The sequence below is a fragment of the Hyperoodon ampullatus genome (assembly GCF_949752795.1).
Source record: "Hyperoodon ampullatus genome assembly, chromosome: 3".
Classification (NCBI taxonomy): Eukaryota; Metazoa; Chordata; class Mammalia; order Artiodactyla; family Ziphiidae; genus Hyperoodon; species Hyperoodon ampullatus.
Genome location: NC_136916.1, coordinates 122,410,536 through 122,436,046, shown reverse-complemented (window position 1 = coordinate 122,436,046; position 25,511 = coordinate 122,410,536).

Below are 25,511 nucleotides of genomic sequence, written 5' to 3'. Positions count from 1 at the left end.
CCAGGTTTATAAAAGCTAACAGTGATAACATGTAAGTGTGGCGTTTGGGTATGTTGATAGATATGAAAAATGTTTGTACTGTAAAATACAGAAAAAAAATACATGTATAGACTACACAAAGATCATTTAATTATAAATATGTAAATCCACATATGTATATCATATATATGATATATGAGCACAGTGAGACATATGAAATTATAAACATATCATCACATCTGGGGCAGGGATAGAGTCTGATGTAGATAAAGATAAGTAGAGCTCAGCAAAGAGGAAAACAGGGAAAAAAAGGTATTATCCCATTTGAAAAAGGGTCAATACAATGGCTTATATAATACTATCACTGTTGTGTCTCTCTGTATGTGTGTGTGTGTGTGTGTGTGTGTGTGTGTGTGTGTGTGTGTGAAAATGATGTAGGAATAATTGCCAAAATACTAATGGCTATTGAAGAATGACTACCAAAAGTATTTTATGATGCAAAATATGTATTATTTTTATGTAAGGTCATTAACCTCAAAATGCATTCATTTTATTCCTAAACAATCAAAAAATTACCTTAGTTTTCTCAAGAATTTTCACAATCTAGAACAAGATACTTGAGAACTGGCAGCTATGATGACATCAATATTCATGTAACATTAGTATCTTTGCAGTCTCCAAGCAAGCAACTGAGGCCACAGATGCTGCTTTGAGTAGTGTGTTATGCTGTTTTGGTTTTGGGTTTTTATTTATTTATTTTGACATTTTAACCGAGTAAATTTTGAGGCTCATTTACAATTATATGAGTTAATTTATAAGAAAAATTGTTACTTTCTCCTTTTGAAAAATGATACAGCTTAGTACTTTAAAATGCTTCTAGAAACAAACAATTGAGCTAGTCAAGCCCCATAATAACTTATCCTTATAAGTAATGGATGATACATACAGTTGACTGCCCTGCATACATCACTTCAACAATGTACATCTCATATTTAGCCTTCACTCTTTAAGAGCATTTGAATCATGAGCAGACAGAAGCCAGAAACCTAATTACTTGCAATAAGCTTATTTCTCCAGAGATGTATCATATATTCCAGCTAACATAATAGGTATCTTCTTTATTTTCTCTCTTAAAATATTTTTAGAAGAACATTTATTCCCTGATGTGTACATAGCGAAGGAACTAATAGGAAAGTGGCATGATCCTTCATACTCCATGGTGGCTACTAGATTTTAAAATCAGCCAAGGAAGTGAGTTTGTTAAAAGGAACTTGTCTTAAATATGGACAATGGATAAGACTATTTGCAAACCTAGGAAACAAGCTTACAAATTAATAATAAGTTCCTTTTTAAAAAAGTACAGAGAATAAGATATATCTCTAGCAACTGGTAAAATGTATGACAATATATTTTGGACACAAGGATAAAGAGAATAATATCAAGTATAACAATAAGTCTAGAAAATGGTGGTGAAATTCTCAGTGGAGGCTAGGTCCAGCAATATGGTACCAGATATAAAGTACTGAGATGAGACAATGGGGGGAGGGGGAATTACATGGCTACACTGGAAGTTGTAAATAATCCCCCAAACTACACTTATGGAGGCTGACATCTAAAAACGGCCTCCAGGGCTTCCCTGGTGGCGCAGTGGTTGAGAGTCCGCCTGCCGATGCAGGGGACACGAGTTCGTGCCCCGGTCCGGGAAGATCCCACATGTTGCGGAGCGGCTGGGTCCGTGAGCCATGGCTGCTGAGCCTGTGCGTCCAGAGCCTGTGCCCCGCAACGGGAGAGGCCACAACAGTGGGAGGCCCGCGTATCGCAAAAAAAAAAACAAAAAAAAAACGGCCTCCATACAAAGAGAATAAAAGAATACTCTTCACTTAAATCCAAAGAAATACAACCCCATAGTCATTTGGGAAGGTCTATTTTGGCCATGGTTGGCCAACAGACTTCTTTTTTAAATGTACTGTCCTTCATGAACTTCTTATGGAGATATGACCTCCTTGAATATAGAATATAGACAGTCATATTTTCAGGGTAGAAATTTCTGGGGTAAATAATGGCACTAACTAGACTGGAATTATGAGCAAACCAGATACAGAATTTTGAGAAACTCCCCATCCTCATGCTTTGCTTCACGTTGTTACCATGAGCATTAAGTCCTATTAAAAGAAAAATTACCCCCCAAAAGTCCAACTGAAATATTAAAAGTTAAGTGATTTCCCCCAATAATACTTATACAACAGGGATTTTAGAAAACAATTCAGGGCTTCCCTGGTGGTGCAGAGGTTAAGAATCCGCCTGCCAAAGCAGGGGACAATGCGTGCAAGCCTTGGTCTGGGAGGTCCCACATGCCGCGGAGCAACTAAGCCTGTGCACCACAACTACTGAGCCTGTGCTCTAGAGCCCACAAGGTACAACTACTGAGCCCATGAGCCACAACTACTGAGCCTGTGCTCTAGAGCCCGTGCTCTGCAACAAGAGAAGCCACCGCAATGAGAAGCCTGTGCACCACAATGAAGAGTAGCCCCCGCTCGCCACAACTAGAGAAAGCCCACGCACAGCAACGAAGACCCAATGCAGCCAAAAATTAATTAATTAATTAAAAAAACAAACAAACAATTCAACTTAAAAATAGACTGTCCCCATGACAGATAAGCACCAGCTAGGTGACAATACTTTGCAGGGCTGGGGCAAGGTTCTCCAGGAGGCTGCATATGTTTTGAATCAAGTGTCCAACATATGGCATTGTTTCTCCCATAACCAGGATTCACAGATCCAGGAATCACGGGGCAGAAATGGAAGTGGCACCATTTACTATTACCTCTAGGGACCCACTAGAAAACTTTTTGATCCCTGTTCCCAAGACTTAATGCTCTACTGGCCTGGAGATCTTAGTTCCAGAGAGAGTGATGCTTCCACCAGGAGACACAACAACAGTTCCACTGAACTGGAAGTTAAGACTGCTACCTGGCTATTTTTGGCTGCTCACACCTCTGAATCAAGCAAGGAAAGGAGTTGCAGTGTTGGCTGGGGTAAATGATCATGAATCCCAAGGTGAAATTGGGCTAGTACCCCACAATGGACGTAAGAGAGAATATTTCTGGAATACAGGAAATCCCTTAGGATGTTTCTTAGTATTACCATGACCTGTGATTAAAGTCATTGAGAAGTACAACAACCCATCCAAGGATGACTACTAACGGCCCAGACCCTTCAAGAATGAATCACCCTACTAGGTAATTAACCATGACCATCTCAGGTGCTTGCTGAAGGCAAAAGGAATATAGAATGGATAATAGAAGAAAGTAGTTACAAAAACCTGCTTATGACCATGTGACTAGTAAAGGAGGAGGACTAATTATCATGAGTCTTTCCTCCTTATTTTGTTATGAATGTTTGTGTGTGTATATACACATAACTAAGCAAACAACTTTTTTTTCTTCCTTCTATTATCTCCTTATCATGTAACATAAGCTGTACTGACTTTATATCAGTATTTAAGTATTGTTAATTTTACATTATAGTATTCAAGTCACAGGATGTCCAGAGAAGAGTAAACATCATTCAAGGACTTTACATCCTCATCTGGGGGGAGGGATTAGTGTTTTCAGTTGTATGTAGGATAGTTATATCATGTTAGGTGAAATTATAACCTTGTTATTGTTCCTGTTTGGAGATTAAGTATGGTTTAAGGTGATGCATATAGGTGCCAAGTTGACAAGCAGTGGTTGTCACTTGTGATGGTTAATTTCATCTGTCAACTTGACTAGGCTAAGGGATACCAGATAGCTGGTAAAACATTATTTCCGTGTATATCTGTAACCTTGCTTCCAGAAGAAATGAGCATTTGAATTGGTGAACTGCGTAAAGTAGATGGTCCTCCCCAGTGTGAAGAGACATCATCCAGTCCATTTCAAACCCAAATAGAAGGCGGGCAAATTCCATCTCTTTGCTTGAACTGAGACACCCATCTTCTACTGTCCTCAAACACTGGTACTCCCAGTTCTCGGCCATTCAGACTCAGATCAGAATTTATACCATCAGCCCCCTGATTCTCAGACCTTTGGACTCAGACTGAATTACACCAGCAGCTTTCCTGTTTTGCCACCTTGCAGTCGACAGATCGTGGGACGTCTTGGCTTCCAAACCATGTAAGCCAATTCCTCTAATAATCTCCTTTTATACATATCTGTATACTTCCTATTTATCTTAACTAATATACAATTGATCTTTAAAATAAGACTGGCCTAACGACAGATTAAAAATCAGAGTTTCCATGGTTTAATTTACCATGACATCCAGCAGATTGGAAATTGTTTCCAACTGTGAACAAGTAAGTACTTTTGAAGACTAGTTAAAGAGCACAAAATCACCTCAGATTTATTTAAACAGAATCTCTTCATGGCTATCTAAAACATTTGGAGGCTGGCTTCCAGGAAGAATCTCCTAATATGAAAAGGGGTGATAAACCTTACATGTGATTGGATCAGAAAGGTGGAAAATAAATTATTTTAAGCTTTTCAACCATAGCACTAAGGTAAAAGAGAGCCTCTTCCAGGTCAAGTGACACTAATCTAGCTCTTTAGATCAGATATACTGATTAAAATTTCAACCAGAAACACATTACCTTGGGACCTAACTTGATGCCAAAATGCCTTCTAAAATACCGCTTCTCAATGTGAATGTACCTCAGAACCCTGTGCTCTAGGAACCATGTATGTATCATGCAGCCTTGCAGCTAACCATGTCTGATGTCCCATTTTCCCACATCCATGTGAATCATCTATTACCAGACTTTAACAACCACTATGTAGATGGTTGTTAAATAAGTTTCGTTAATAGAACGCATGTCAGACTGATCGGAAGAAGTCACCTCATTTTCCGTGGAGACAGTAAAGATCTTTAAAATGATGTAAATTGTTCTTAATTCTAAGCATAAGCAGGGGCTCCATCTAGTTCTAAGCAAAAAGGAATTAAATATTAAGGCTGGTCCCTAGGAGAGTCAAATTTGGAAATACTTCACTTTCCACATATATTGAAAGACAAAAAAAAGATATCCAATCTCTAATGACCCTGAAGATGGAGTAGTGCCATCATAAACACTTAGGCTAGCAATAAGCATAGGGCAAACACAGAAAGAGGAAGAAAAGTACAGGTTTGTCCCCAGGAGAGTCAAATCTGAAAATGCAGTTGTTCTCCTATATTAAAATATTAAAAAGAGGGGCTTCCCTGGTGGCGCAGTGGTTGAGAGCCCGCCTGCCGATGCAGGGGACGTGGGTTCATGCCCCGGTCCGGGAGGATCCCAGATGCTGTGGAGAGGCTGGGCCCGTGAGTCATGGCCGCTGAGCCTGCGCGTCCGGAGCCTGTGCTCCGCAACGGGAGAGGCCACAACAGTGAGAGGCCCACGTACCGCAAAAAAAAAAAAAAAAAAATATATATATATATATATATATATATTAAAAAGATGTACATTCTCCTCTGACCCCAGAGAATGGAACAGTATCAATCATCTACATTTAAGTAGGCAAAAGGGAGATACAATCTCCATTCAGGTGTCCTCCTTTTCTCCTACTTCAGAGAGAAGACTTGGAATTGAGCAGAGGAGAAAGCACTTCAGTATGAAAGACACTCCACATTGATACACTGAGTTTTAATTCAGGTAAGAATTAAGTATTCTGAAAAGTCAAAGAGGGGCTTAGATATTGTTTGCAGTGTCTGTTGTAAGGTATAGGATACGCACCTCCAATTTTAATTAAGAAATCAAAATACATGAAGGTCAAAGTTCTCCAAAGAAAAACTCTACACTATCAGAATGTGAAAAAAAAACTTTAGTCATAATAATACTGTTAAAATGCTGACATCTACTATACCACATGGCAGTATCATCTTTGGAGAAGGAAGTGTGCTGATTTCCAAAGAATTTTACCACGAAATGATCACCAAATCTGGGGCATTTACTCTGGGAAACATGGACAGTATTCTAGACAAGTATTTATAAATAGTCATTCTCCCAAAGGAAAGATGACAAGGAACAAAAACTGCTGTGTGTTGCTGCCCTTTTAAAGAAGAAAACGCTTTAGCTGGAAAAGAGCACTGTCTTACTGTCACTGCTCTGAAGGCCACTCAGTTTAATGGAAGAAATGTACTGAAAAAGAAAACTGGTCTGATAGATTGTAATAATTAATGCAATTTTTACAAGCAGACAATAAGTTTTTCTTTCATGGTCCTGGAGAATTATTTGATTGTTCAGGAGTAAAAGCAAAAAAGTCCATTGCTAGTTTGTAGAAAAGGTTTCTTCTAAGAAGGAGCCATTTTGAGGCAACTATTAATTATATTAAATTTCTCATCACAATAAAATCAGATGGTGTATAAATCAGAACTCATCATCAAAGATCACTACCTATCATCCATATTAAATAGATTGGAAGGAATAATTCAAGTAATTAAAATAACTAAATTGTTTAATTGCTAACTAAGTATACAACTATATTTCATTTGTAGATAAATGCTGACATCATCATCAGCCTTTGGTGGCTACAGTACAGTCTTAAAATATTCCTGATTTTTAAACCTGGATTTTCATTTCTTTCTTCTTTAAGTCTTACCAGGAGATCTAAAAGGATCTTCCAATAATTAAATCAGACATTGGAATTTGACAAAAGTACAAGACTATCATGGTTTGAAAAGGTAGCTGGCTTACTCAGAGTCTATAAAAATATACTTTGAACTATTTCAGCTTGGGAGAAGTGGGCTGTTTCATCGAGTTCTTTCTCCCTCTCAGTTGAGAGATAGGAAATATATACATTTAAGTACTATTGTCTATTCACTTGCCTCTAGGGAGCACTGTGCAAATTAATGTGATTATGCTTATAAAACACACTGAGCCATGAATAGAAGCTGGCCTATTTATAATCAGAATTCTAGTCAGTATATATGTGTTGTGCCAATTTTTAATGCGATTTAATTTAAGTGTGGACTGTATAAGAGATGCCTGATTTACTGTTTAATCATTCTCTTGCCAGCACTCCTCCCTCCCCTCTATCTTCATCCTTGTCAGTCACTTCACCACTTTGCCACCTTCACTACTGCTGGATGCCTCTAATCTCTGATTTTCTGCTATCATTCTCAAGTATGCTATCAGAGTGAGCTATGTATGCTCGGAACTCCTACTATGTAACTATCATTTAAGTCAACTCAGTCTCTTTTGTGACCTTTCAAATCAACTGAGTCCTTTTTACCACCAATCTTTTACCATTTTCCATCTCCACCTTTTTTTGCTTTAGTGGAAACTTGGCATTTCCTAAACCTGAACAGCCACCTTGCCCAAATGCTCATTATGAAAAGACCATATTGTCTCTCCTGGCTCCTTATGGGAAAGAAGATGGTAAGGGTGTGCTTCCTGATAGCCAGGTCACTTCTCATTTAAAATATTGGCAATAGAATGGAAATGACATAGACTCCCTGTGTCACCTTGAGCAAGTTACTTAACTTCTTTCAGCTGTGGTGTCTTCATTTGTAAAATAGACAAAACCTCAGTTTTTTCCTAGGCTTCACTGACTTATGTTTACAAAGATGGAGTCATGTTAATAATAATTACCAAGATTTTATCTAGATTCTCCCTCATCTGCACATGTAGCATCTTTAACCGTCTACCAGATCAGCACAGAATCTTAAGAATAAGTCTTACAACTACTCATGCGCAAGTCTGCTCTCCTTGACATTGCCACTGTTCTACTAGGTTCCACTTCAATTAACTGCTTGGCCAGGTATCCCTAACTTTAAGGTGGAGTGCTTGTTAAAATTCAGTTTCTGAATCAGTAGACCTGGGGTGGGGCTTGAGGTTCTGCTTTTCTGAATGTTCCCAGATGATGCTGAAGCTGCTGGTCCATGGGCCAAGCTGAGAGGTCAGACTTTCAGATTAGTGTGCTAAGCTCAACTTTTCCCTCTTATGTCTACAATGCTATCACCTGAGCCTTCTCAATAATGGATCATTTTGGTGGCCTGTGTCCAAAGAGTTGAGAGACTTTAATCTCCTCATCATATTACTCACTTTTCTGAGTATTACACTGTTTACTGCAACAGGCTTTCTCTCGGCCAAACGGACACACATGGATCTATGCAGCTGATCTGGGGACAGGTCAAGTTTTTACCTATCAAATTAGAACCTCCCATTTGATAACTAATGGCTTTTGATGAACCTATGTTGACCTGGAATCTTCTTTGTTTCAGGAGACATTCTTGCCCAAGAGAATCTTTAATCCTCCTTATAAATTATCTTCTGTAAGGTCTGCCAATTAAGGTCACCATATCTTTGTGGACTGGGCTTTAGTAGTAGGAAATAGTTTAAATAGAAGATTAGAGGCCCTGTGTTATAATAATTACTTCCAAGAGTTGTTAAGTGGATGAAAAAATATGTACACCATGTAGTTCACAGTGTATGTTCAGTTAGTGTTACCTATTCCTATTGTCCATCAATGTCTAGTACTTGAAGTGATAAGTATCCAAAAAACACTTCCCTTAGCAGAGTCATAGTTCTACAGTAGTAGCTAGCTGATTAGCGAATCCTAAATTTAAAAATGTGTTTATTCATGTATCCAGCAGATAGATGTTGTGTACCAAATATGTATCAGGGGTATACCAGGGGGAAAATGAGATAAAAGTTGCTGTCCTCGTGGAGTTAACATTCTGGAGGGGGGATTACAATCAAACACTCATTTTACCTTTTTGCTTTGCATTACCTATGAGCAAAGTTCCTGTCTATAGTAAGCCCTTGGGGTGTACACCTAAGGCCTTATCAGCAAAATCACTGCCATCGTTTCACCACTACAAAGAACAAGAGAGGTTGATCATCTTATATTCTAATCCCAACCGTCTACTAAGAGATTTGTTTTCCCAGATAAGAAATTTACCTTCTTGATTATGAGCCTCCTCATTTAAAAATTATGGGTATTGGACTGTATTAGTTCTAAATTCCTTCCTAACCCTATTAATCTATGATATTATTATTATACTACTCTTCAAATCCTCAAATCTTGGATCCATTTTTTCTCCCTCCTTGACAAATTCAAGAGCCAGCTTATGTGCTTCTCTTCCATCCACATTTGCAAATATCTATGCTAACTTTAATAATCACATTGTGGAGCTTCACAGAATCGTGGTTTGAAAACACCTCTCTCCTTCAGGCCATTTATGATAATATTCACTCCACATCAGTCATCTACACCTTGCACAACCATGGTAACTTGACATCTCATACTGTATTCCTATCCCAAGGTTTCACACATATTTTCACTCCCATACCTCACAAAGTTACACATTTTCCCCTTTGCATTCATTCGTCAGAAACTTCAAACTAAAGTTCCTTCTAATTCACTCAACTCACTGGCTCATTTCTAGCTACCTGTGTTTCCCCTAAAATGGATGGTCAGCCATGCAATCCTTACTCCTGTCCACAATTAGGTTCTGTAATACTATCAACAATAGTCACCATTCCCTTTCTACACACATTCATCTACTTCTCCATTCCCTGGGCTGCAAAGCATAGATGGAGGAAGCATCAACACCATGCATCTATTCCACCAGAAATTTATGTGTCTAGTAGCAAACAAAATCTTAATGTTGCTTTAAAAGTTCTTTAGTAATGCTTTACTGATTACTTTTTTCCTGATCTGTTAATACTCTCCTTCTTTTTCTGTATCTTGACAGATATTCTTCCTATTTTCCTAATGTGAAGAGGCCACTGATACACTTTCCCCCTTCAGTTTGTTTTTTCATCCTTAAAACAGACAAAAATGGTTCTTTTTCTCCTTACATGGTTTACTCCCAACTTGAATGCTCTTATTTTATTTCTTTCAGTGCTCTCTGTAATATTCCTCCTTGCCATTGCACTGTTGACTATATCTGCATATGAAGTGCATGTCATTTCCTGATTAGTATCTGGTATTGACTCAACAACCCTGTTCTCTGTAAGGCTCTCTTCCATGCAATATTAATGTCACAAAAGATAGGTGAGGAAATGCATTCATGAAGTATGTGGAGTTTTACACCAACTATGACCAAAGGCAGTTGGAAATAAAACAGCACTCCGGTACCCTAGAAGTTCCCTAATCTCATATGTCCTATTAACTCTTTTAAAGACGAACCAAGTTTTTCCTGAAATAACCATACCTTCATGAACTACAGATTCTCTTCCCCCAAACTCCCCCCTCATATTATTTTGACATGTTGCTGCTCTGTAGCTAGAGTTTGTCTCATTTTCATGTGGATTTTTAAAAGTGGTGTCCTTATCTTGATGAGGGGCAGTTACTAAGGCAAGTCAAAAAGAAGCATGAGCAGGTTACCTTTAGCAAGACTCTTGCTCTACTTGTATCATACAACTGAGTTCCAGCTGCTCACTGCTATAAGTGTGGTCTTCATACCAGCAGCATTTCATCACCTGGAAGTTTGTTTGAAAAGCAGAATTTTAGGTCCAACCCCAGAGACTTACTAGGGTAGCCTTACCACCCCAGAATCTTCATTTTATCAAAATCTCTCAAGTGATTGCTGTGTACATTAATGTTTGAGATGATTCATTTCTCCTCAGCTCTCTGGTGGTAAAAATGAAAAAAGAAAAATTTGCAAGTCTGTCTACTTTTTTCTGTTTTGTCTTTTCTCGAACTCTCAACTTATACTCTAATAACTTTATCAGCTTATCCAGTGTTATTTCTACAAACTAACTTTGATTGCTTCTCCATTTTTGATACAATAGATGCTTCTGACCAGTACTGCATACTCAATTCCTTGAACAGTTTTAACCAGCAAACTTTATACCACGCATTCACACACTGATCCTATATAGATGATTGCCACCAATATATTGTATTGCCAATTATCTCCTAATTTATAAACTGTAGACAGTGAAATCATATAATTTAGGAATTGGAAAGGATGTGCAGATCATTAGTCTAACTCCCCTTATGATGTCTGGCACAAAATATGCCCTTAATAAATATTTGCTGAATAAAATTTTAAAAAGATATAAAGAGAAAACTGAGTTCACAAAAAATAAATGATTATCTCTCAATAACAGAACAAAGACTAGAATCCAGCCTCTGAAATTCTCCCCAGTTCTTTTTGCCTTTAATTGTCTAGTTCAGTCTTCATTCTCTTCCATGTCCCTATAACATTAGATCCCAACGTTGGCTGCAAAAGAGAACCACCTGGGGAGCTTCAAACATACTGATTCTTGAATCTCAAACATACAGACTCTGATTTGGTCTGAGGTATACAGCCTGCAGAGTGGGGTTTCTAAGATTTCCCAGGTAATACTAATAGGCAAGCAAGGTACAGAAATATCACTCTGCAAATTTTTAAAAATGATAAATCTGATAAAGTTCCTAGGTCAATCGAAAGCTGCTTGTTCTAGCAACACACTTCAGTAAGAAGATTCTATAGCATTTGACAATGTTAACTACCTAGTCCAAAGAAAGTGTTTCAGAATGTAATCTATCCAGGTTCTCCTATACTCTTCCTTCCCTTAATTTTTCATAGGTTACTCTTGCGTTACACAATTTTTTACTGAAGTATAGTTAATTTACAATGTTGTGTTATTCTCAAGTATACGGCAAATTGATTCAGTTATATATATGTATATATATATTTTTTCAGATTATTTTCCATTATAGGTTATTACGAGATATTGAGTATAGTTCCCTGTGCTACACAGTAGGTCCTTACTGTTTATCTATTTTATATATAGTAGCTTGTATATGTGAATCCCAAACTCCTAATTAATCTCTGCCCCCCACCCCCAGCTTTCCCCTTTGGTAACCATAAGTTTGTTTCTATGTCTGTGAGTCTATTTCTGTTTTGTAAATAACTTCATTTACATCATTTTTTTTAGATTCCACAGGTAAATGATATCATATGATATTTATCTTTCTCTGTCTGACTTATTTCACTTAATATGATAATCTCTAGGTCCACCCATGTTGCTGCAAAAGGCATTATTTCACTTTTTATGGATGAGTAATATTCAATTATACACACATACATACACACACACACACACACACACACACACACACACCATATCTTCTTTATCCACCCAACTGTCAATGGACATTTAGGTTGCTTCCACAACTTGGCTATTGTAAATAGTGCTGCTGTGAACATTGGGGTGCCTGTATCTTTTCAAATTACAGTTTTCTCTGGATATATACCCAGGGGTGGGATTGCAAGATCACATGGTAACTCTATTTTTATTTATTTATTTATTTATTTTTGCGGTACACGGGCCTCTCACTGTTGTGGCCTCTCCCGTTGCGGAGCACAGGCTCCGGACGCGCAGGGTCCGGACACGCAGGCTCAGCGGCCATGGCTCACGGGCCCAGCTGCTCCGCAGCACGTAGGATCCACCTGGACCGGGGCACGAACCCACGTCCCCTGCATCGGCAGGCGGACTCTCAACCATTGCGCCACCAGGGAAGCCCCTCTATTTTTAACTTTTAAGGAACCTCCATAGTGTTCTCCATAGTGGCAATTTACCTTCCCACCAGCAGGGTAGGAGGGTTCCTTTTCCTCCACACCCTCTCCAGCATTTATTATTTGTAGACTTTAAATGATGGCCATTCTGACTGGTGTGAAGTGATACTTCATTTTAGTTTTGATTTGCTTCTCTAATAATTAGACATACTGAACATCTTTTCATGTACTTATTGACCACCTGTATGTCTTCTTCGGAGATATGTCTATTTAGGTCTTCTGTGCATTTTTTGATTGGGTTGTTGCTTTTTGTTTGTTTGTTTGTTTTTAATTAAACTGTATGAGCTGTTTGTATACAGTAAGTCCCCTACATATGAAACTTCAAGTTGTGAACTTTCAAAGATGTGAACATGCGTTCACACATCCAATCACGTAAAGCGTGAGTGAAATTGCAGCCTCTCCCTCCTCCAGTCAGTAATTCTTCTCGCTTGTTCACTCAATGCCAGCTCCCATATGCCAGCTGTTGTACTGTACTACTGTATCTTTCTAGGTACTGTACTGTAAGATTAAAAATGTTTTCTTTAGTTTTTGTGTTTTTTTATGTATTATTTGTGTGAAAAGTATTATAAACCTATTACAGTACAGTACTACATAGCCAATTGTGTTAGTTGGGAACCTAAGCTAACTTTGTTGGACTTACGAAAAAATTGGACTTACGAATATGCTCTCAGAACAGAACTCATTCATATATAGGGGACTTACTATATTTTGAAAATTAATCTCTTGTCAGTAACATCATTTGCAAATATTTTCTCCCAGTCCGTAGGTTGTCTTTTCATTTTGTTTATGGTTTCCTTTGCTGTAAAAAAGCTTTTAAATTTAATTAGGCCCCATTTGTTTATTTTTGATTTTATTTCCATTGCTCTAGGAGATGGACCCAAAAAGATATTGCTGCGATTTATGTCATAGAGTGTTCTTCTCATGTTTCCTTTAGCAGTTTATAGTATCCAGTCTTCTATTTAGGTCTTTAATCCATTTGGAGGTGTTTTTTTTGTATATAGTGGTAGAGAATGTTCTAATTTCATTCTTTTACATGTAGCTGTCCAGTTCTCCCAGGACCGCTTATTGAAGAGACTGCCTTTTCTCCACTGTATATTCTTGCTTCCTTAGTTGTAGACCATAAGTGAATGGGCTTATTTCTGGGCTTCCTATCCTGTTCCATTGATCTATATGTCTATTTTCATGCCAGTACTATACTATTTTGATTACTGTAGCTTTGTAGTATAGTCTGAAGTCAGGGAGTGTGATTCCTCCAGCTCCATTCTTCTTTCTCAAGATTGTTTTGGCTATTCAAGGTCTTTTGTGTTTTCATACAAATCTTAAAAATTTTTGTTCTTGTTCTATGAAAAAAGCCATAGGTAATTTGATAGGGATTGCATTGAGCCTATAGTTTGCCTTTGATAGAATCAACATTATTGATTCTTCCAATCCAAGGACACAGTATATCTTTCGATCTGTTTGTGTGTATGATGTTAGCTGTGGGTTTGCCACACATGGCCTTTATTATGTTGAGGTGTGCTCCTCTATGCCCACTTTATGAAGTTTTCATCATAAATGGGTGTTGAATTTGTCAGAAGCTTTTTCTGCATCTATTGAGATGATCATATGGTTTTTAATCTTCAATTTGTTAATGTGGTGTATCGCACTGTTTGATTTGTGGATATTGAAAAATTCTTGCATCCCTTGCATAAATCCCACTTGATCATTGTGTGATCCTTTTAATGTATTGTTGGACTCAGTTTGCTAGTATTCTGTTAAGGATTTTTGCATCTGTTTTCATCAGTGATATTGGCCTGTAATTTTCTTTTTTGTGATATCTTTGTCTTAAGAAATGTGTTTTACACAGTTCTCAAATTTGCCCATCACCTTAGTGTAAATCTATACCTTCCTCTGTTTTCAAATAAAACATTAAGTATACTATGGAATATTACTCAGCCATACAAAAGGAAATGCTGACATTTGTGACAACATGGATGGACCTTGAGAGCATTATGCTAAAGTGAAATAAGTCAGACAAAGAAAAAAATACTGTATCATCTCACTGATATGTGGAATCAAAAAATAAAAACTTTTTAAAAAACCCTCCTAGAAAAAGAGATCAGATTTATTGTTACCAGAGGCAGGGGGTGGGAAACTGGAGAACTAGATGAAGGTGGTCATATACTTTCAGTTATAAGATATATAAGTACTGAGGTTGTAATGTACAACATGATACTATAGTTAATACTGCTGTATGACACAGGAAAGTTGTTGAGGGAGTAGATTCTATGAGTTCTCATCACACAGGAGAAAAGCATTTCTTTTTTTTTTTAAATTTATATGAGATGAGAGATGTTCACTAAATTTATTGTGGTGATCATTTCACAGTATATGTAAGCCAAGTCATTATGCTACACACCATAAACTTATACAGTGCTATATGTCATGTTAATGTCAATAAAACTGGACAAAAGGAAAAAAGCAAAAAATATTTACAACTATTCCCTTCATACACAAAATTCTGTTTAATTTTTTTCCCCTAACCTCTACAATTTTCCAGGAAACCAGTATCTCAAAATATGTGTTAAATTTTGATAATTTTATGATTTCTCTGGACTCATTCCCTGCCTTAAGAAATGACATAGCCTAATTCTGCTATGATAAATCTCCTACCACTTTTTTTAACTTCAGAAATATTTTAATAACTCACCTTATCTATAATATAGACAAAGATTGAGACACTTTAAAATATCTTATTCTGTATATAATAGTTATTCCTTAAGTTGGAGGACACAGAAAAGTTGAAAATAAAAGGATGGAAAAAGATAACTCCCCCACCAAAAAAAAGCTGGTGAAGCCATATCAGAGAAAGTATATTTTCAAGCAAAAGCCTTTAATACAGATAGAGTAAAATTTAACAACAATGAATCAATACACAAGGGAAATATTAAAAAATACCAAAATCTCAGCTTTTAATGATATAGCCTTAAAATATTTAAGCAAAAATTTATAGAACTCAAAGGAGAAACAGACAAATCCATAATCACAGTGGCATATCACCTCTCATGGTAATTATAAGATAATCAAACAAAATTAACAAGAACTTCTACTTCTGATTGCAAGAAGAAAGTTATTTAAAAGAGTATTGACTTCTTAAACCAAAGTATAATACAATGTATTTTGGAGTTTATAGAACATGTTGATGTAAAATACATAACAATAATTGTACAAAGCATAGAAAATAATATTGGATAGATAGTATGATGAATGTTGAAGATTGGTATTAAAGATGAATCACAAACTCTAAAGCAATCACGAAAATATAACAGATGTGTACTTGCAGATAAAAAGTCAATAGAGAAGATAAAATGGAATATTTTAAAACATTCAGTTAATACAGAAGACAAGGAGGAACAGAGACACATAGAAAATAAAGAACACTCTAATTAAAGGAGATCTTGTTAGATAATAACAAGCTAAAAACATAGACAGGTTGAAAATAAAAGGATTGAAAAGAGAATACCTTGCAACTACTAATCATAAAAGGCCTCTCAGGGTGAAACTGTAATTTCAGACTGAGATATAGGTGAAAGGGAGCCTTTAGCTTCCTGGCTGCTTAGGCTCATAGTAGGGCTTCCATAACATGGAGCTGAGTGGTAATGGGGGTAACGGAGCTAGTCGTGGCTCAAACGCCACAGTCTCTCACTGTTCTTACAGAGATATAGTAGATATTATTGAATGGATGTTTCTTATTTGCTCTATGCCCTCAGGGTAGTTTCCACAGACATTAAATGATAACATTTTGTAATTTTACTTAACTTGTTTTGCTGGGGAGTTTTGCTCCTTACTTCATCATCCTGGAAGTCAATAAACCACCGTTTATTTTTTAAAGCACTAATTCCATTTGGTCAAATGTGAAAAATCAAACAGGATTATTCCTTCAGGCCTTAAAATTGTGAGTTACAATGAATAACAGATTCGTAATAATCTTATATACTTAACTCATCAAAAGTAGCATATCTTGCATTGAAAGCATGGAATAGAAGAAAAAGACAAGATATATGCCCATAACATGCTGGAATATCCATTATTGATAGAATAGAATATTATTAGTTTCATCCCTACATATTAAACACATATGGGTAAAAACAACAAATTATTAAAAATGGTTCCTAATATTCTGTGGGCCTACCACTTCTCCTGGAGAAAATAAACATATTCATACACTGCAAATTCTATAATTTCAGAGGCTTTGTGGCCCTACTGAAGCCCATCCACAAATCCCAGTGAAAAAATTATTGTATTCATAACACCCAATTGAGTGTCACGTAAAATAAAAAGACATTCATTTAGGTTGCCAGGATGATGAAGAGACTTTTTTCAAGTTGGGTCTGGAAGATAGAGGCACAACATGTAAAAAAATTGTTGCTTTATTCATTCTAACTATTTGTGAGACAAGCTTGAGTACCCAGGCATTAGATAGAATAAAATAATTAAAACATGATCTCTTCTCCTGGGAAGTATTTTATCAAGGGCTAAGTGAAATTTGCAGTCCAATGATATTAGGTGCCTGGCTGAAGGGCAAAGAGAAGTCTGTGTCAAAAAGAAGGCACTTAGGGACTTCCCTGGTGGTGCAGTGGTTAAGTATCTGCCTGCCAATGCAGGGGGCACGGGTTTGAGCCCTGGTCCGGGAAGATCCCACATGCCACAGAGCAACTAAGCCCATGAACCACAACTACTGAGCCTGCACTCTAGAGCCCGCAAGCCACAACAACTGAGCCCACGTGCCACACCTACTGAAGCCCGTTCGCCTAGAGCCCATGCTCCACAACAAGAGAAGCCACCGCCATGAGAAACCCGTGAACCACAATGAAGAGTAGCCTCTGTTCGCTGCAACGAGAGAAAGCCCGTGCGCAGCAACGAAGACCTAATGCGGCCATAAATAAATTAATTAATTGATTTTTAGAAAGGCACTTAAAGTGCGATCTGAAAGAAGGACAGAAGTTGAATAAATGGAGAGGAGAAGGAATAGAATCTTACACATGAGACACAGAAGAACCTAAGGGAGGAGTCAAACACAACCTTGAGTCTTCAAGGAAGAAGGGATAAAAATAGCTAATATCTGTAGAGTACTTATCACATGTCAAATACATTTCCAAAACATTCTACATGTGTTAACCTCACTTAATCCTAACAACATCTAGTGAAGTAACTACACTTATCATCCCAAGATGTTGAATAAATAGGTTTGGAATCAAGATTTGTCTCTGAAGTATGTGATTTCTCTTGCACATATTGTGAGTTATTAGAGCTTCCTGGGTTTGGAAGTGATACTACAAAGTGATGTTTTAGAAAGATTTATTTAGTAATCTTGTTTGCAGAGAGGTGGATTGTTGAAAGAGGTACTGGAGTGAAAGAAACAAGGATTAATTGCTTGAAGAGAGACTAGGATGAACGAAGAGAAATAAACAAGCTAAGGCAGCTGGTATCTAAGATGGAAGGGCAGCAAGCAGAATTGTTAGGAGTGGGAAAAAGGAGAAATATTTTAAAGAGAAAAATGCTAGTGAGCTACTCTTCATTTGTAGGCTAAAATAACTATTAGTTTCCCATTAAGTTAATTTTTAGACTTCAGAAAAAAGTCCATATTCTCATCTTAATTATCATTAAGAACTTGATCTCTTTTTAAATTATAAAATTTCGTGATAATAGTAATCACTTTTTGTGACTTTGTCAAATATTACAGACATTATATTTTCAAGGTATTCTCATGTTAGAAAATGAATTCCCCTTGTAGCAAAGGATGTCCTTTACAGACTAATAATAAATTTTTTAAAAAGTAGATATTAATGTCTTCAGTTTGAAATTCTCATGTTCCATTTTGCTAACATTTTTGTCCTTGAAGAATAGGCAGTTCAACGTTTATATAAAATAATAAAATAGAACCTTTTAAAACTAAAATAGAACATATAAGCAACGATAATGCAATGTAATAGAATTCGTCATCATTGAAGTACTGGCTAAAAGTTATAAAATAGAAAATTTAGTCCATTTCTCCCACTACTTTGCTTTCTGACATTATGCAAATGTAATCTTCCTGGGTCTTATTTTGCCATCTGCTAAAATAAAAATGATGAACAAATTTCAGGCCTGTCCAGTGAGGAATTATGATTTTATAACTCAACGAAATAAAACCAGAGATGAAATTCAAAACAATAAACTTCAGAGGCCTAAAGGTCCACTATGCCAAAATAATAAATGAAATTAATAGGGTTACAGATGGATTAAAATGTAAGTTATAGAAATGTAAGTTTTTATTTTGAATTTCCCAAAGGGGTACTTTGCCTAAATTATCTTTTTTATAATTTAATTTATTTATTTTTGGAGTAGATAAAGGATTTATGCTATTCATAAATCAAAAACATATACAAAATTATACAGCAAAATTTTCTTTCTAATCCCTATGATCATACACCCAGTCCCCATATGACATGTGTTACATGTCATAATATGTATTCTTCCAGAGGTTCTTTATATATATGTATGTATTGAAATATATTTGTATTGGACTGCATTTTTGCATTATGCTATTTACTTTATGGACTGGACAGTAACTTGAATTTTAACTTAACAATACAGTTTGGTTGTCTTTTTCTAATCTTTATATAGATAGCTTCTTTATTGTTTTTTTTTAAATTATAAGAGTTGAAGAGTTTTCCACTGTATGGACATACCTTAATTGATTTAAACATCAAACACTATGGAAATTTAAGTTGTTTCTGCTATTACAATAATGCCACAGTGAAAATTTCTGTACAAACATTATTTCATGCATATGCAAGAACAGAACTAAACTCCCGAGAGAAGAAATGTCTGGGTTAAAGTGTGCATATAGTTTTAATGTTTACAGATCTTGCAAAAGCATCCAGCATGTGAGATATATTATTTACGTTCTCACAGGCAACACATCAGAGTGTTATTTTACTACCAATAACCATACCAGTAGCATAGGTTTAACAGGCTTATGGATGTTTATCAATCCAAAAGATTAAAAAATTCTGTGTTGCTTTAATTTGAATATCTATTAGGATTCTGAGGGATATTAAAAGTAGGATTAGGACATCATTTCCCTTGTAAAAAAGCCATTTTACCATCTCTTTTTATTAAATGATTGCCCTTTTGGGAAGTGTTTAATTTTTGTCTTCTTGATTTCTAGAAAATCTTAGCAATATTAGCACATTTCTGTAATATGAGTGGCAAATAATTTTCCCTGTCTTTGCATTTGATTTTGGTACTTTTGCTATACTGGTTTTATTCTAACATGACTGATTTTTCTAATGTAGTTTTTCTTCCATTTATGGGTTCCAGATTAGAAGTTATGGCTATAAAGCACTGCTCTATTTTAAGATTATAAATTTTCTCAGGTTTTCTTTTTTTAAATTTATTTATTTATTTATTTATTTTTGGCTGCATTGGGTCTTTACTGCCGTGTGTGGGCTTTCTCTAGTTGTGGTGAGCGGGCTTCTTATTGCAGTGGCTTCTCTTGTGGAGCATGGGCTCTAGGTGAGCAGGCTTCAGTAGCTCTGGCTTGCGGGCTCTACAGCGCAGGCTCAGTAGTTGTGGCGCATGGGCTTAGTTGCTCCGTGGCATGTGGGATCTTCCCAGACAAGGGATCGAACCTGTATACGCTGCATTGGCAGGCGGATTCTTAACCACTGTGCCACCAGGGAAGTCCCAGGTTTTATTCTCTATGTTATTAAGATCTCATATTTTACATACAAGTGTTGTATCTAATTCATCTTGGTAGTGGTTTGAGTTACAGATTTTTTCTTTTTTTTTTTTTTGGCTAGTTGGCTACCCATTTCTCACAACACTATTTACAAACTAGTTATTTGACTCTTTCGACAAAATTAAGTATTATATTACATAGCCGCCAAGATTATTCATCCTAATTTTCTACTTTTTTTCTTCTTTTATGTATTCAGGGCATAATTGCTTTAAAAAAAGTAAGCAATTACCAAGATACATATGCATATATAACATTTATATTTATATTTATATTGATACATAAATGGGATTTTTAGAAGAATATAAGCCAGAGCTAAGCACAACAGATAAAGTTAGTGGTACTGAATGAAGATAAGTGCAGGGTGTCCTTGGCTTGGTTATCCTTCAGGAAATAAAATACTTATGTAAACTCTAGCTGGTATCCGGTAAAGACACCTGTTATAAAATATTTATTCCTAACCTGAGAGACCTTTGAGTGAAATTGAGTGTTGAATGCAAATTTCAAGTTCTTGAAGATTGATCTGTAATATAGTCTCTTTCTTAAGTATCCCCTAAAAACTTTTCAATCTAAATTATTTAAAAATCATTAAAAAGGATGTATTTTTGTGATTTCTCTGATAAATAATAAAAATGAAGAGTTAAATGCAAAAAATGTGTGGATGAAAAATGTTGCCTGCCATATCAGTACACAAAAGATGTTGCCGCCATCAAGCCATCAGCCACTGTAGCCATCCCCCAACTGTGAACCCTGAGGGGATTCAGGATGAAAAAAGCAGGACACTGGCCCTAGACAGTTAAGGTTCATATCAATGGAATGATTTCAATGAGACCAGATTCTTGTATCTTCCCATACACAGAAAAAGCGCAAAATTCATTAATTTGAGTTTTCTTTAACAGTAATCTTTTGATGTTCCGACTACATGGTTTTTACTGCAAAAACTCCTGTGTATCCTGGCTCCTCTCTTACTTCTTCAGAGCAGTCCCACAGGGCAATCTAAGAGGCTATCTTCTGACCTTAAGTCCTCAGAAAATCCACGGAATAAAACATAATTCTCAACTTTTAGGTTGTGCATATTTTTTCAGTCAACAAATAAAATAGTTTTAATTGGATCATCTGATACAAACTGCTGATATACTGTCAATAATGGCTATTTATACAACAATCATTATATGCCAAGCACTATTTGAAGCACCTCCCTTGAATTAACTCATTTATTCCTCAAGTAACCAAATGAGCTAGATACTATTATTGTCCCCATTCTATAAGTGAGGAAACTGAAGCAAAAGGGATACAATAACTCGCTCAAGATTCTACAGCCAGTAATGATCCAGCTGTGCAGTAACATAATGAAAACTGACAGCTTCATCCCAGGTTTGGCATGCGGGGATCTAGAATAGGCTGTAGAAACCAGCTGCGGAGCCCTAATGAGCACAGCCAAGATGTCCACTGCACACTACTGAAGGGACACTGCATGTTCAAGAATCAGAAATCACCAACTGTAAATGGCTCTAACTGTCAGAAGTCATGCTCAGTAGTTGTCAGTGTAAGTCAGAAGTGGAAGGAACAGGATCTAGTCCCAATTAAAAGAAGACTCAGAGAAAGCAAACAGGCCACCAGTAATCTAAACTTAGAGGGCTAGGAGGAGATGTTAGCTAAAGAAAGACTATTACAGATAGAGATCTAGCTATTCAACCTGGGCCCACAATAGGAAAAATGGAATGCTCAAATTTGTGAAAGAGGTAGGGGCTGATGAGCCCTAAGGAAGAACCAGCACTCCAGATTCAGGAAAGGGGCAGGGACTCTTAGCAGCCACTTCTGAGGTCTCTTAGAGCTATATTCATCCCTGTCCAATGTGATAGCCACTAGCCACATGAAACTATTTAAATTTAAACTTAGATTAATTAAAAGTAAATAAAATTGAAAATTCAGTTCCTCCATCACACACAAATGGCTACAGCTACTGTATAAGCACTGCTAGAGCATAAGAACTTTACTCCAAATCCCCCTTACTGAATATAGGGTGATTCTATTTTTTACTATTGTTACAATTTCACTATTATTTTTCCTCAAATTTTAGCAAAAATTAACTCAATCTTGATGCGTATAGTATGTATAGTCATGAGAAATTTAGGGATGCAGAGTCAGAAAAAACAAAGCAATGAGTGAAATGGAAGCCTACCTTGCAAATGGAAGCCACATCATCATCCTTTAAACTAACAGTCTGTTCTGTTTTGTTTCCCTTCATCCTGACTACCCACACACTCCAGGAGAAGTGGCTAACAAGCCCTTCCAAAGAAGGGCTTGGAAAGGTTTTAACAGGAGCAAGAATTTTTTCCGGCCTTTTTGCTTCCCTTAGCTGGACAATTCCTAAGCCACAAAATGGAAACTTTAAAAGAATAGAATCCGGGCTTCCCTGGTGGCGCGGTGGTTGAGAGTCTGCCTGCCGATGCAGAGGACACGGTCCGGGAAGATCCCACATGCCGCGGAGTGGCTGGGCCCGTGAGCCATGGCCGCTGAGCCTGCGCGTCCGCAGCCTGTGCTCCGCAATGGGGAGGCCACAACAGTGAGAGGCCCGGGTACCGCAAAGAAAAAAAAAAAAAAAAAAAAAAACACAAATAGAATCCACCTACAAAAGGAAATCTTCTATCAGTTGAAAATTAACTCCTCCAGCTTGCATAAGTCATGATAATAATTTGAAATATTTATTAAGGAAACTAAATACTAATTTAAATCCCCTTTGCTGAGTAGTGTAGCCCAGCACCAGATATTGTAAACACTCTTAAACATCAGTTTCCATTTCTGAAAAATGGGGTTAAGACTAATACCTTCCACTATGGCTAGGACTTTTTGAGATTTCTTACAATGAGAAACTCTTTTAAATGATCTATAATGTCCTGTAGCCACAATTACTATTCAAGACTTCAACAAAATAAGAAAAAGAGGAAACACAAACCCATCACTGATCAAATTTCTTTCAAAGGCACGTGAAGAAATCCAAATAAAATAATTTTAGAACACTTGGAATATGTGACTTTGGTGACTTCTCAACTCCCTTCAATTAATGTTATAATAGTAATACAGATTCTTCTTATGCGAACAAAACAGAATGGTAGTTAAATAATGTGAGAGATGGTCCCTTAAGAAATCTTCCTGTTTAAAATAAAATATCCATGAACTAATATAGAGCCAAACATAATACTAACATAAAATATACCTTGATAACAAAATTGGTAACTTCAATTTTATGAAATATTCAGTCACAGTGGAAAAAAAGATATAAAAATAAACTTAACATGGTATTACAACTGGATTTACCTTTCCATCTAGAAATGGACAAATATATGATAGAAGTAAGAAATGTATTTCATAATTTAAGTGAATAGTAGGTATCAGTTCTAGATAATAAATTGAAGTGGGCATTTTTAAAAGCATCACTGTTCTCTTCTATGAAGGAGCTTAAGCTTCATCTCATTCTTGGTTTCTAGAAATAAAAATTGTACTCGACATTTCAGAGTTAAAAGAGGCAAGAAATAAAGAAGGATCCGGTAATAGTAAAGTTCATTTGCCCTTAGGCTGAAAATCTCAAACATATCTTCCTTGTGTGATGCTTTTCTTGTAACTATGATGTTTATCCTTTCTTACCCATGTAAAATGTGTTTCACTGCCTAATAATTAACACTGACAATCCAAGGAATGAGCAAGTGCTGGGAGGAAATGCCCAGGTGGGTTTTCTTCACTAGATGAGAGAGATTAGAGATTTCTAAATCCCACCCAATTACATGGTCCTCTGAATGATACCTCTTACCTCTCCCCTTTGTTATCCCCTTAGAGAAATTCCTAATACAGTTTTCTTCCCCGTTTTTTCTTTAGTCTTGGTGCACAAAATTTTCCCTATGAGAGAACGTTTTAGCAGCTGCAGTCATTGTCTTATACCTGGCCACAATCACCTTCCTGCATAGAACAATACTGGAAACCAGACAGCATGAGGATTCTGAGATCATTCGTTCTCTAAAAAACGTCAGAAAAGGAAGTCAAATTTAAGAATGTGCATTTTTAAGCTTTCTAGTCATTATATATAATTATGTATTATATATGATATATAATATAATGATATTGATATAGTAAGCAAAAATATGTATTTCGAAGAAAATAAGCATTATTTTGTAAGCCAAAGAAAGCAAAATGGTTTACTAACACATTACCATATTCTGATCAGCTAGCTGAAATAAAATCATTGGTACCCAGACATTTGGCAGTTACCCCGCAGATAGAATTACTGTCATCACACACAACTTGTCTTCTCATATATTGATTTGTGTGGACCATATCTCAATTCAATCAATATCAACACGTTAGGAGAAAGAATCCAATCAGAAAGAATTTTTACAAGACTGTCTCACAGTAGAAAAACAATTATTTTGTGATTGAATGAACACTGCATAAATATTCCTAAGGGCTTTAAGTGTCATTGGATTACGAGAAAATTCCAGAATGTTTCAAACCTTAAATAAATTAAGAACTTATTTAGCTAGCTCTCACACTAGTGAGATTCAAACTTATTAATTTTAGTAGTAAATACTGCCAAGAAAAATCACCACCAGAACAAAAGCCACAAAATGATAGCACTAACAACTGAAGATTGCTTTAAGCAAAATGTTCTAATATGCTCTTACCTTTTACAGTTAGAGAAAGAGCATATATTTTGCATTTTAAATATAGTTTCTTTATTAACTATTTTTAATATCATTTTAAAATTAAGCTAAAGGTATAACATCACTCATATAAAATTTAGCAACTGCCTGTGAAAGAGAATTTCATTGTAATTTTAACTCCCCCATGTCTCACCTACAGATGATTCGCAAACTCCAGTAAGGAGCACTTGATTTTGTAGTTAAGTTTCTGGGAATGATAAGAGAGTGAGATGAAGGAGGATATTTTCACAGCACTTATAAAACGCAGGACTATTATGTAGGAAAAATGGGGAGAGAGAAAGGAGCAGAAAACATTTTATCATGACTCCTACTGTGAACAAGTTAACAATTCCAATCCAAACTAAACCTATTTTTGGTGCTTAATGTGTATGCATCAGTTATATCTCTCCCATATGACATAGTTTTCATTACAAAGAAAAATTTATTGGATTTAAAGTTTTTAATTCATCTTAATATTTAAATATAATCCCTGTATAAACTAGACTGGGCAGGTATTATTTTCTTTTCTTTTTTTTTCCCTGAAACTAGCA